General features: G+C 44.0%; 1 protein-coding gene across 6 annotated transcripts in view; it reads left to right on the forward strand.

Moving 5' to 3' along the window:
* The window catches only part of MAPKBP1 (mitogen-activated protein kinase binding protein 1), a 51,295-nt gene that overhangs the window by 7,822 nt on the left and 29,810 nt on the right, over positions 1-13,663 (forward strand). The gene's annotated exons all lie outside the window — the stretch shown is intronic.

The following is a 13,663-nucleotide window of genomic DNA, read 5'->3' on the forward strand; positions in this document are numbered from 1 at the left end:
TGAAATATAACACTGAGCACAGAAATATGCCTAGTATTGCTGAAGCCAAGTGTCACATCTGTGATCAGCTTGGAAAAGAGCAGTACTTTAAAAAATATACTTTTCCCCCAACATTCCCTATAAAATTAGTTTAATTAACTTCTCAGACTGTTGTTTTAGAACCATCATTCATTAACCCTTGTCCCTCTATGTCCTTGCTCCTCTTCCCACTCCCAACTCCAGATTTTCTGGATTATATCCCAGCTTCTCATCCTGTGGTATCCTTAGAAAATGTACAGCTTGTGGGGTTCTGTGGGTCTGCAAATGTCAAGATAACAGGGCACAGCTGTGTGGTTCCAGATAACGATAAGCCACAAGCAGTTGCTGCTTCTCTCTCGGGGTTGGAGTGAGGTGGGGGAGTGAAGTGGAGACCAACAGATGCTTTGGGTGGGCGGGTGGGTGGTGTGTGTGTGTGTGTCTGTGTGTGTGTGTCTGTGTGTGTCTGTGTGTGTGTGTGTAGGGGGGTATCATGAGGCTTTAAACTGCTTTGTTCCTAGATGGCAGTTGATTGTGTAGCTTATACTCCTGGTGGCTTGCTAGTACTACCTAGCCCAAATTTCTCCCTCATCACCCCAGTTCTCCACCTCTGTTACCTTGTAGCTGTCCCTATGCAAACTGACCTTGTCTTTGAAATTGTGGAGAGTCACTGAGTTGAAATGCCTGTTTTCTGTGAAAGAAACTGAGTCTGGAATATCCTGTGTCGGGGCTGACCTGGATGATGATAGTTGGGCTTCAGTGAACATGAAATGAGCAAAAATGACATCATTTGCCCACCTGATTCTGTTTGTCTGGGCAGGCTCCAGGTTTGCTAAGTTCCTTGAGCAAGTGCCTTGCCTCACTTGATGTGAAATTTGTATTATCTTGATTTATTTCCTCAAGTAGGCAACAGTGATAACATCAGGGGTGCAAAAACATGGGATCTTAATGCATGCTTTCCTGCGGCTGGCCTAGTTAATCCTGAGGAGAGGAAGCCCCAAGCTACTTTGTGATCATGAAGGAGGAGTTGGGAGCATGCTCAGAAACCTTGACTCTTGCCATCACTCAACTACTGCCTGGAGGAAAGCAAGCAGCTGCTTGTCAGGATTTAACATGCAACAGGCAGGCTGCGGGCTTGCTTGCCTCTGGGACCCTGACACTGTTGGTCAGCTTCTAGCTGGAAAAATACACTATCTTTGCACAACATGATGGTTTTCATATGACATAATAACCTGCTGCTGACTTTTCTAAACATGGCCTTTCTCCTTAGGATGTCCTTCTGTCCCCAGGCTGCTTTGGTCTCCCTTCTGAGGCCGCCATGCCACTGTGGTAGAGACTTTCCCTCTTAGCAAACCCAGAAATGGCTAGTGAACAGGGCTTCCAGGAATTAACATATAGACAAATTAACGGGTGGGGGCAAGAGGCCAGTGGCCTTGCTAAAATGCAGGTTAAGATTCAGACCCACCCCAAGACTCTGCAGTACCACCAGGCTCCCAAGTGATGCCCACCATACTTCCAGTTGCGTGCTGGGAGTGGGCGTGGGTGTGAGGGGGTTGGTGGTAGAGCATAGTGGGGGCTGGTGGGACAGCTTCCTCACTTCTGAGGGCGCTGATTTCTCTCTCATTTGTAAAACTAGAATACTAAACAGCTTCCTCCCAGGGCTGTTGTGAGGATTAAATGAGGTTTAATGAACGTGAAAGCACGTTATAAAAGCTAAATAAGGTTACAGCTGTTATAGGGTTGCTAGTATTATCAGGGTCCATAGATTTCTGGAATATCCAGGAATTTGTTTCTGATTTGCCGGCAAGGTATTCGTTCACGTTTCCATTTGTGAGAAGTCCTTTTTTGCAGGTTCAACTTCTGTTCCAACGTTGAATCATCCTCCCTTGCACCTTTATATTGTGTCCTTTTCCTTGCCAATATTAACTTGTACCAACCATGCTTTAACTAAGGACCAAAACGAATGGCTTAGCAAATATTCTTTTTGATACTAACTACTGTATAATTTATTTCAGGGATATGGATATATTTTTTGGGAATGAAAAAACATCAAACTAGTGAACCGGGAGTGGGGAGAGTCCTAATTTACTGTGTCTGATTGAAGATCACTAGAGTAATAAGCATGCTTTTTAACAGCAATAGCATCTATAGAAACAAATAGAACTTTTTTCTTCTTTGGGAGCTAATTCATTTATGTTGGGAAATAATTTGGGAAGTGAGTTAGTCTTAGAGCTTCCTTTCAGACTAAGAATTTAAAGGCAGAGTGAAAACGCATTAATTTTATGACCCATTGTTTTGAGTTTCTAATATGAGACAAGAGTGAAATAACCTGTTTAAATAATTTATGCTTAAAGAAAATATATCTGAACATGGGGGGAAACAAGTGCACTAATACCCTTCCACTGTCGGTGAAAGCAGAGACTGACCTAACCATTTTTTTAAAGGACAACTTGGTAATATCCTTCAGAAGGAAAATTTACATATTCATCTCTTGATCTAGCAGTTATAGTTCTGGGATTTTATTCTATGCAAACATTTACACCACACAAAAGTATATATAACTGAATTTTTTGTTGTTAGGGAGCATTATTCACAGTAGTAAAATCTTTGAAGTAACCATCAATAGGGGATTGATGTACATCCATAAAATGAAATACCTTGTACTTGTTGAAAAAAATGAAGTCAATCTATATATACTGACATGAGAGAGTATACAAAACCTATTATGTGACAAAAAGCAAACTGTGCAACAGTTTTTATGTTAATGATTATATTTTATTAAAACATGTATGTTAGTATGTGCATAGAAAAAATTATGTGGCTATGAATACCAAATTGTTGTTAAAATTGGTTACCTCAGGGAGGGAGAGTAGATTATGGTGGACATTCACTATCTACATTTCTATATTTCTGTAATGTTGGAATTTTTTTACAATGAGTCTGTGTTATTTTTGTAAGTAGAAAAAAACAATAAAGATAAAAGTCTCTCCAATTTAAACGTGTTTTTCATACTTAAATCTAAAATGTTTAAATTAAAAAATCTGTATACTCATTTTATGCACAAATATTGGAAAATATATCTGGTATAATAAACTTTGGTTTTTTTAGTATTCATAATAAGATATAAAAATATCTTTCCACAAATTCATCATTAACTTCTTGAATTTGAGATAATCCGTTTCTGATATCTTTAAAAATATTTCCTTGGTTAGTTTTGGTAAACAAAATATCTTTTTATACTTTCTGAAATATATGTGCTTTCTGAAAAGATTTTTTTTTTACATAATATAGAGAAACATAAAGAAGAAAACAGGCCATTCATAATTCTAACATCCAGAGTAACTACTCATAGCTACATCCATTTCTGATTAAAAAGGACAGGTAAAGCTCTTTTTAAATAATAGTTGTTACTTTTATTAAGCAAAAATCTAAATCTTTTTTTGGACTTGTTAATTATAATTTAAGTCAAATTTATGAAGAGCCATGTTATGCGTGTATTTATTAAAGTCAGGGGTAACAGTGTTTTGCTTGTAATCATTTAAGGCATATGGATTATTCCATTTAGTCCTTCCCTACTCTTTCTGGAAAGGCACCAAAATCCTGCTTCCAGCTCCAGCTTCTAGGATTGACTGTGATAGATGGAGGATTCTCTGGGAGGTTAAAGAATTTACTAAGTAAAATAAACTAAAGAATATTCACAAATGTTTTTCAAGTACTAAAGTGGATTCAAGGAATTCTCAGATGGTTCAGTGGTTACAGCTCCATGCTTTCACTACCACGGGCATGGGTTCAATTGTTGGTTGGAGAACTAAGATCCCACAAGCCACGTGGCACAGCCAGACAAAATAAATAAAAGGTAAAAATGGACTCAACAAATATACTCTGTTAAACATTGTGCCCTGTGCTATAAGCATAGAGTTGTATGAGACACAGTCTTTGCCTTCCAGGAGATTATGGAGTAGTAGGAGAGAGAAGACAAATCCTTAAAGAACTTCTGTACAAGGTACTAAGTAACACATGCCATGTAAATGATGAAAATTAAGTGCTGCTCTAAGAATACCAAGGAGGGAGGAGTCACTTCTGGCCAGGGTGAACACAGAAAGAATCATAGGGGATGTGATATTTGAGCCAGTTCTTAAAGAAAGGGTAGGGTTTCAGTGTGGGGTGGTGGATGCAAGGGAAGGGCATTCCAGGCAGAAGAATATAAACTAAAGCCCTGGAGCTCCTTTCCAGAATAATGAGTAATCCAGATTGACAAATACACATGATTCATATGGTAAGCAGAAGGAAATAGAATGATAGGGCCCATTGACAGATGGATTCTAGGCTAAGACACTATAATTTGTTTAGTTGGCATTAGGGAATCATTGGCTCAGAAGGTAAAGAATCTGCCTGCAGTGTGGGAGACCTGGGTTCGATCCCTGTGTTGGGAAGATCCCCTGGAGGAGGGCATGCAACCCACTCCAGTATTCTTGCCTGGAGAATCCCCATGATTACCAGAGAAGCCTGTAGGGCTACAATCCATGGGGTCACAAAGAGTTGGACAGGCCTGAGCAACTAAGCACAGCACAGCACAAGGAGTCATTGAAGGCTTCCTGGTAACTCAGCAGGTAAAGAATCTGCCTGCCATGCAGGAGACCCTGGTTCAATTCCTGGGTTAGGAAGATCCTCTGGAGAACGGATAGGGTACCCACTCCAGTATATTTGGGCTTCCCTGTTGGCTTAGAGAATCCACCTGCAGTGCGGGAGACCTCGGTTCAATCCCTGAGTTGGGAAGATCCCCTGGAGGAGGGCATGGCAACTCACCTAGTATTCTTGCCTGGAGAATCCCCATGGACAGAGGAGCTTGGTGGGCTACAGTCCATGGGTTACAGAGAGATGGACACAATGGAGAGACTAAGCACAGCACAGGGAGTCGCTGAAGGTTTTTGAGTAGAGTAGGGACATGATCATAGCTATACCATGGAAGGATTATTTTGATGGGTTGGGGAGGGGAGGGCAGAGTCTGCAGTAAGGAGATTGATTAGGAAGCCATCACCATATTCAGGAATATGATGCTGAAGGCCTCAACCAGGATGTTGGTGTTAGCAATGGAAAGGAAAGTGTTAGTTGCTCAGTCATGACTCTTTTGTGACCCCCATGAACTGTAACCCACCAGACTCCACTGTCCATGGAATTCTCCAGGCAAAAATACTGGAGTGGGTTGCCATTCCTTTCTCTAGGAAATCTTCCTGATTCAGGAATTGAACCCAGGTCTCCTGAATTGCAGGTGGATTCTTTACTGTCTGAGTCACCAAGGAAGCCTAGTGGAAGGGAAGTGAGCATGTTATAGAGAATAACGCATTGAGGTGATCTTCCTTCTTCAAAGAGAGTCCCATGGCACAAGTTGGTGTGATTGCAGGGGCACTGAGCGTCCTCTCCACTCCACACGTCCTAGAACACGCAATCACCTTGCACAGTTAGTCCAGATAAAGAACAGTTAGTACTCTCCCTCATTAGAAAGTTTGGAAACCAAGAGATTAAGAAAACTCAGGGATGCAGAAATGGTGAATGAAGAAGAATCAGACCCTTCTTGATCAGATTTTTTAGGTCATAAGGCTTTGTTTGTGGTTCCAGTATTGTTATAGCAAGGACTGACCTTAGGAAAAAAAATTTTTTTTTCCCCTTTATTCTGGTTGCTTAAATTGAGATGTCTCTTATCCTTGCCTTTCTGATAACTGGAAGGGAAAGGGAGGGTAGGAATACTGCCCTATACCAGGCACTGTGTTATTCAAGCTGTTCTTTGAAATTGGCTGTTGGTTATATTGTACTTGAGTCGTTTGGCTAGAGGCCCCTCATTCCCTCTCTTCTGGTGTGAGGTCCAGTGCCCTCCTAAGCTCCTCCTCTGCCTGCACATGAAAATGCTTCTGATGCTGTCAGTGTCAGTTCCGTTGGAAATAGGTGTCAGCTGTCTATGCTGTAGGTTCTAGTGCCAGCTGGACACAGGTAAGCCCTGACAACGTGGGGTACTCTGACATCGGAAGACCCTCTGTTACTCTTTTTTCTCTGCAACCATCTCAGAGAGGAGAGGTCAGAACCCATTTTTATTTTTTTCAGTTTTATTTATTTATTTTTTTACTTTACAATATCGTGTTGGTTTTGCCATACATTGACATGAATCCGCCATGGGTGTACATGTGTTCCCCATCCTGAACCCCCCTCCCACATCCCTCCCCATCCAATCCCTCTGGGTCATCCCAGTGCACCAGCCCCAAGCACCCTGTATCATGCATCGAACCTGGATTGGCGATTTGTTTCACATGTGATAATTTACATGTTTCAATGCCATTCTCGCATATCATCCCACCCTCGCCCTCTCCTACAGAGTCCAAAAGACTCTTCTATACATCTGTGTCTCTTTTGCTGTCTCGCATACAAGGTTATTGTTACCATCTTTCTAAATTCCATATATATAGGTTAGTATACTGTATTGGTGTAGAACCCATTTTTAGACCCAGTTACATTACTGATAAGGGCTGCTACTTTAAAAAAACAAACATTAACACAGGCAGGAGAGGACCCTGTTGCCTCTCTACTTCCTCCTGTGCCCTTTGCCTTGGATCTTGGTGCTCAGACTTGTCCCCACTGCCTCCACGATGGCATGGCGACTTCCTGTGTGCTCTGTCAGAAGTGACAGCATTTTGGTGGTTTGGGAGAACCTGAGCTCCCTCCTTGGTCACCATGGTTTCTGAAACCAGACAGACCTATGTTTGAATCCTGGTTCTTCCATTCACTAATTACCTGACTCCTTTATCTCTGAGATGGAGATAATACTAGTCCATCAAGTTGTCAAGAGTACTAAATGAGATGATCTTGCGAAGTGTTTAGCACAGTTCTTGGCACAGAGTGCACATTCAATAGATGGTATTTGGTATAGCTGTAGATCCTCTTTCTGCCCAAGACCCTTTGCAGCCCATGAATCTAGGTATTCTTAAGAATAAGACTACTCAGAATGTTGTTTTCTCCCTAGTCGCAGGAGGAGGGGTTGAAATTTGAAAATAAAAAGGCAAAATGCTTTAATTGAATAGTTCCCTACCCTATCAATCACTAGAACCTCCTGGAGAGCTTTAATAAGCAGCTTCACCTCGACCCCACCCTCCCATAGCTCAGGAATCTTGCAGAGGCAGGGTCTGGGTAAAAGGTGGGGACTGCTTTGTGAACAAAACTTAGTAAGCCCTCTGAGTAGTTTTACTGACGGGGCAGAATTGGGAACCTCTGTTCTCTAGTCCCCAGGGGCTTATTGGCTAAAGGATTTCTAAGGTCACCTCTTCTCAAACAGTGGCAGACTCACCTTCCTTAGTTGCTGAGGCTGTTTTAATCCTAGCAGTACAGAATTGGCTCAATTCCAACTAATCTTGAGCTCTAGTGAGGGAACTGGGTTTTTCTGTCATGTGAAGTCACTCAGTCGTGTCCGACTCTTTGTGACCCCATGGACTGTAGCCTATCAGGCTCCTCCATCCAGGGGATTTTCCAGGCAAGAGTGCTGGAGTGGATTGCCATTTCCTTCTCCAGGGGATCTTCCCAACCCAAGAACCAAACTCGGGTTTCCCGCACTGCTGGCAGATAGATGCTTTACCGTCTGAGCTACCAGAACTTTTCTGTCATAGTGAAAGTTATTTGTCTCAGAGACTTGATGGCATAGACAGTAGAACTGGAAATTGTCCATATGGGGTAGAGACCAGGAGCAGAGTTGAGAGGCAAGGTTTGTTCTGCAGTCTTGGAGTGGCCATTGTGTCTCTTCCTGCCTCTCCCCAGCTGGCCCCTTGCATTCTGAACAAACAAGAGTGAGCGAGCTTGGGCCTGATACCTGCTTCCCCCTTCCCTCTCACAGGGCTGGTCACTAGGTCTTTGCCCAGCTGGCTAAGTCTCTGCGCAAAGCCTCCTGGCCTTGAACTGTCTTTGTGGCTTTTGTATAAGTGGCAATTCTCAGAATCTGGTGGAGAATCTGCTTTGTGAGATTAGAGTGTAGTGTGTGGGCAAGAGACAGGCGTAGTTATTCTTAACCTGCAGGAAGGGAGGGAAAGGCGGAGAGGGCTCTGCCTCTGACAGGTCTGTGTCATGCTTGTTTATAGAAATAGCAAGCCCATAGTTTGGCTGGAATGACTTATAACTTAGGTATTTGTAACTTGTATTGAGTGGGATTGAGAAGTAGAGAAAGGGCGAAGGGGGAAGAAAGAAATTGATGGCAACAAAACATGGCAAGCAAAACAGCCTCCTCTCAGTCACGGGGGTTTCTTTATCATTCTGAGGTCAGCTGAGTCCTAGATGACCCTGGCCTTTTGTAGCTCTGGCCTCTTAGTTTTCTCTCGGGGGAGCAGCTGCTTTCTTCAGGGAGCACCACAGACTCCCTATCGTAGTCCCTCACACCGAGAGTGCAAGGACAGGTGAGAATCACGTACACCGTGGGCTCCATAGAAGCCCTTCCCTAGCAGTGCCTCCACACACTGAATCTTTCATTGGCTGGTGCCTCTCTCTAGCATGTAGGCTGATCAGATCTAGGGACTAGAGAGAGAGACACCAGAAGAGTTTAGAAGGCCTTATGCAGTTCCTGAGATCAAGTGTTTGGGGCGGGGTGGGGGTGGTGGGACGGCTTGGGACCCTGTGCTGTGCCGCCAGTTTTGCAGATGGCTTTGGAGTCCATTTCTTGCTTCTTTCAATTCTTTTTAGCACTTGTATTAACTATCCCTTCCTTCTGGTAACTCTCCCTTTCACTAGCTTCCTGGTTCTCCTCTTTTTCTAACTGCCGGGATCTCATTGTTCCCATACTCTAAAAACAGCTACTCCCCACATTTCTGTCCACCAGCCTCACTCTCTCTCCCCTCTGTCTCCTCCCATCTCATTGCATTTCAGTGCTGGTTTTCACCTCCATGTGAATAATTTTCAGATAGCTGTTTCTAGTCCTCACCTCTCTCCCGAGCATCAATTCCATGTGTATGTTGCTAAGCTAAATTGAATGTTTTATAGTAGTGTAGTAGTGTTATTTGCTCAGTTGTGTCTGACTCTTTACAACTCCGTGAACTATATAGCCCCCCAGGCTTCTCTATCTATTGGACTTCCCAGGCAAGAATACTGAAGTGGGTTGCCATTTCCTTCTCCAGGGTATCTTCTCGATCCAGGGATCGAACCTGGGTTTCCCACGTTGTGGGCAGATTCTTTACCATCTGAGCCACCAGGGAAACCCCAAGTGTTTTGTGGTTCCTGCTAAATATTCCTGAAGCGCCTAGATTCACCACATCTAAAACCGACACCAACAGTTCCCCTCCGCCCACTTCGTCCAGACCCCCTTTCTCTGATCATGGTACCATTTCTTTTCATAGCACCACCTTGTTCCCTGTCTCTGAAGTTCAAAATTTGAGTCTTTTGTCTTTTTTCTACAGAGTTGTACAGTGCCTGGTCTTGCCAGTTCTGTTTGCTTTGTCACTTTCTCCTTTGTCATTATTTCTTTCCTACTCTCACTGTCTCTATGCTGGTCTAGATCCTTACTACTCTTCACTCGAGCTATCATAATAGTCTCCTATATGGGCTCCCCGCCTGAGCTGTGCTTTGGTAATGATGTATATAGCTTTGATCATGTCCCTGGTTCGTTGGAAACCCTCCTGGGGCTTCCCAGAGTCTCCAAAAGACCTGACTTAGTTTGGTAACCAGGACCCTTCCTGATCTGGTTGCAGTCTACCTTTTCTGACCTAACTCTCCTACAGAAAGTCCTTGCTTTCGCTGTTGCTGCTGTTTCCTTCTGCCAGACCCATTCATGCAGCTTCTTCTACTGAGAATTCCTTCTCTCTATATGTCCATCTGTCAAAATCCTATCCTCACTGCAAGGCCCAGGTCACATTCCATCTAACCTTCCGGGAAAGCTCATTGTTTCCCTTTCCTGATCCTGTTCAGAAACCACCCCTCTTCCTCCTCTTGGAGCACTTCATATCTTTCTTATGACCCTATCACATGCTGGATTGCTTTGTAGTATGTCATTGATCTTCCCTATTGGATTTTGAGGATAGAGGGTTGAATCTGTACTCTGCATTTTAGGACTCTAACGGCATCCCAGTGATTTCACATTTTAAAGAACAACTCATATAAAGAAATGTGCTTTACATTGTGACCCAGTGCACACACACATACCCCTGAAATAAAGTTTCATGATCAGTACTTACCATTACTACATGCCATGAGGTCTGTTTTTTGTTCTAGCTATTCATTACCTATTAAATCAATTTCAGATCCCATTAATAGGCTGCAGTCTGCATTCTGGAAAATACTGTTCTATGGAGAATGAATGAGTAGTCCTGTCTATTGCCTCTGAGCCACCTGTTTTTTCCATCTACTCTAATGAGAGCCAGAAGAGCTCTTAAACAGTTGGCTTTAGTCTTTCCTTCTCTCTTGGGAATAGGCAATTATGAAGTTATCCCTTTATCTCATTACAGTGAGGAATGATTCTGCTTTCCTTCTTTCTCTTAGAAGGATGCAATACTGCCCTGCCTAGTGCTCACTGGGAGGGGTGGGCATTCAAGCCTTCCTTTGCAGTGTGTCTGTAGTAATTCTGCCCTTCTGCAGCCTTGCTGCTGGGGAAAGATGACACCCTCTTTCTGGCTGGTGTAGGCTTTCCTCCATCTCAACACTCTCCACCTGCCCAAGGAGTGGCTGGGTCACAACTTGAGTATTCTCCCTGCTTCTAGGCTGTGTTTCAGATGTGGAGGAGAGCACTGCAGAGTCCAGAGGGAGTGCCCTCTTCTTAATTCTGAGTTTTCACTTGCCCTTGATGTTCCTAGAACTGTGTATGTATCAGGGTGCTAGCTGCATGGGCCAGAATCAATTACCTGGACTGGTGTATCTGTGGGGCTGTATTTCATTGACATTTGGGCCATGAGGATTTGGAGCTGAAGTTCCTATCAGAAGTTGGGGCCCCATCCCTGACTTTGAGGACAGCTATTTTCTCACAGGGCCTGATCCCTGCCTCATTTTCCTCAAATGATGCTTGAGGCCAGAACTCTCATGCTGGTAGGCTTGCTTCCTTATGAAGAAATGCTATAGTATACAGGAGGGGCTGGTTATTGGTTCCCAAGGTGTGGTCAGAGAATCCCTGGGGTCCCCAAAACCCTTTAAGGGCATCTCTGTGGTCTCCTCCTTTCCAATTACATATACAAATAAGGCCAGATTTTCTTTATCTTCACCTAAAATAACATCATAGCAGATTGCATGCAGGTGCAGATATGAGAATCCAGTTGTTTTCTATTGAGCCAGACATTAGAGAGATCGGGAAAAATGTTAAACAGTGCCACTCTTTTCACTAAATGTTTTTGATTTTTTTTTTTGGAAACTAGAGTTACTTTTAATAAAAGTGTTAACATGTAATGGGTTTTTTTAATTACTTTTGAACAAATTAAATAATTTCAGTATTTCCATTGTAATTTTTAATATAACCAGTATTGATATTTATAACTTATATAAACAAAAGCTCTTTGGCTCCTTGATAATGTCTAAGAGTGTAAGGAAACCAAAACACGTAAGAGACCAACCAAAACGTGTGAAAATTGTTGGGCTAGGTCATACTGTGGTAACAAATCTCCTCACCATCTGCCCAACTTAACAGATAGTTTCTTTCTTGTTCCTGCTTGTGTTCACTGTGGGTCAGCACGGGCACTCTGTTCATCAGTCACTCAGGGACCCAGGCTGAGGGGGCTGTCTCCTCACCTGCGGCCAGGCTTAGCAGTCAGGAGAAGGGATGTATGCAGTAGTCCTTGAAAACTCCCACCGGAAGAAAGCGGTGTGTCGGGAGCATTGCAGATACAACACAGCCTGACAAGCACTGAAGTGAGAAACCTAAATCCAGTAAAAAGTGATTCTTCAGTTCTCTGTTGCCCTTCCCCTCACATTGCTGGGTCAGCGGGTGTCAACGAAGCGGCTTGAGGATAAGGAGAAGTCAGGGACGTAAACTACAGAAGGATGTTGCTCATAAGGTGCTGAGCCCCACACCACATCCTGGACCATATCTTTTCTGTCTTTTAAACTTCTCCTGTGCAGTCTCTAAGACATACACTGAATACACGTGGAATAATGAACAGTTGTGTGCCCACCATCAACTTAAGAAACAAAATGTTACCTGTACCATTAACCTCCCTTTGTACTCGTCCTCATCTAGACATGGTCTTTCTGTCACAGCTAGTTTTTCTTTACTATTATTTTTTAGCCATGCAGCTTGAGGGATCTTAGTTCTCCGACCAGGGATGGAACCTGTGCCATGGCAGGGAAAGCACCGACTCCTCACCGCTGGACAACCAGGGAACTCCTACACACCCAGTTTCAGATACTTTGTGGAGAGCAACTCTGCTGGCCTGAAAACCCCAGTTTTCTTGTGCTTCCTATCTCTGTTGTTTCACTGTTGCCAGAGCCTCTGCCATGCATTTACTTATTCATCAAATATTTATCAAGTGCCCATTTTGTGCCAGGCACTGTTTAAAGTGCTAGGGATGCACCAGTGAGGGGTAGCAACTTAGGCCATGCCCTTGAGGAGCCCCTATTATGGTAGAGGAGACAGACAGTAAGTAAGTGGACAAAGAACCCATGTCGGGTCACTGCCTGACTCTCAAGTATAGTGAAGGAAAGTAAAGCGGGGTAGGTTGGGTATAGAGGAATAGCAGTAAAGCCAGTCTGGAAAGCCTTCTCTGAGGAGACCTTTGAGCAAAGACCTGAGTGAATTAGCTGAGTGAGTAGTTGAGGGAAGAGCATTTTAGTGGAAGAAATAAATAGCAAATGCAGAGAACCGGAAGCTAGAATCTCCTTGCGGCACTTAAGGCAGTCAGGATGGTTGGAGTGGAATAAAGGAGGGGGAAGTGAAGGAAATGAGGTCAGAGAGGTAGCCAGGGGCCAGGTGACTCAGGATTCTGTAAACCAGGGTAAAGACGTTGGATTTAAACTTAAGGATGGGGAACAGTTGGAGGCATTTGAGCAGCATAATGACACGAACTCCCGTCTTTCTTAAAAGAATCACTGTGGCCTGCCATGTTGAGAAAAAAACTGTAGGAAGCAAGGCCCGAAGCAGAAAGAACACATGGGAGTTACAGCCCATAGTCCAGGGCAGAGAGGAAAGTTGCTTGAGCTTAGTGTTGCGTTGGTAAACGTTTACACGCTCTCTGAGGGGCAAAGGGGGCCCCAGCTTGTAGCGTTGTCTGTTTTCATGGTGTCAGTGCTCCTGTCTTGGTGATTTCAGGCTTCCAGTGTGCTCTCGCTGTGTATGGAGCTGGGGCAGAGGTTCACAGTCGCTCTCCTGAGCCAGTGTGAGCCACCGTAGCACCCTGCTGCTTGAACTTGGGCCTTCTCAGCCTGGGGTGTGTTTGCAAAGGGGTGTCCAGGCTTGTCTCCATTTCCAAGGGTAGATGGAAGCTGTCCCAGGAAGGGGTATGGAGAGGGTTATGAGAGGAGAGAGTCAGTTCCTGAGGTCCATTGCCCAGGAGCCTCGCAGGATAAGCCTAGACATTGGAGGCCCTGCAAGAGCTCTGGACTCTCAGATCCTTTGAAAGTGGAGCTCAGCCCCAAACCTCCCTGCAAACAGGAAGCTGGTTTGAGTTAGAACATAAAATAAAAACCAGCTGATGCCCCTGAATGTTTTTCCCCT

Source organism: Ovis aries, chromosome 7 (assembly GCF_016772045.2).
Source record: "Ovis aries strain OAR_USU_Benz2616 breed Rambouillet chromosome 7, ARS-UI_Ramb_v3.0, whole genome shotgun sequence".
NCBI classification, from domain to species: domain Eukaryota; kingdom Metazoa; phylum Chordata; class Mammalia; order Artiodactyla; family Bovidae; genus Ovis; species Ovis aries.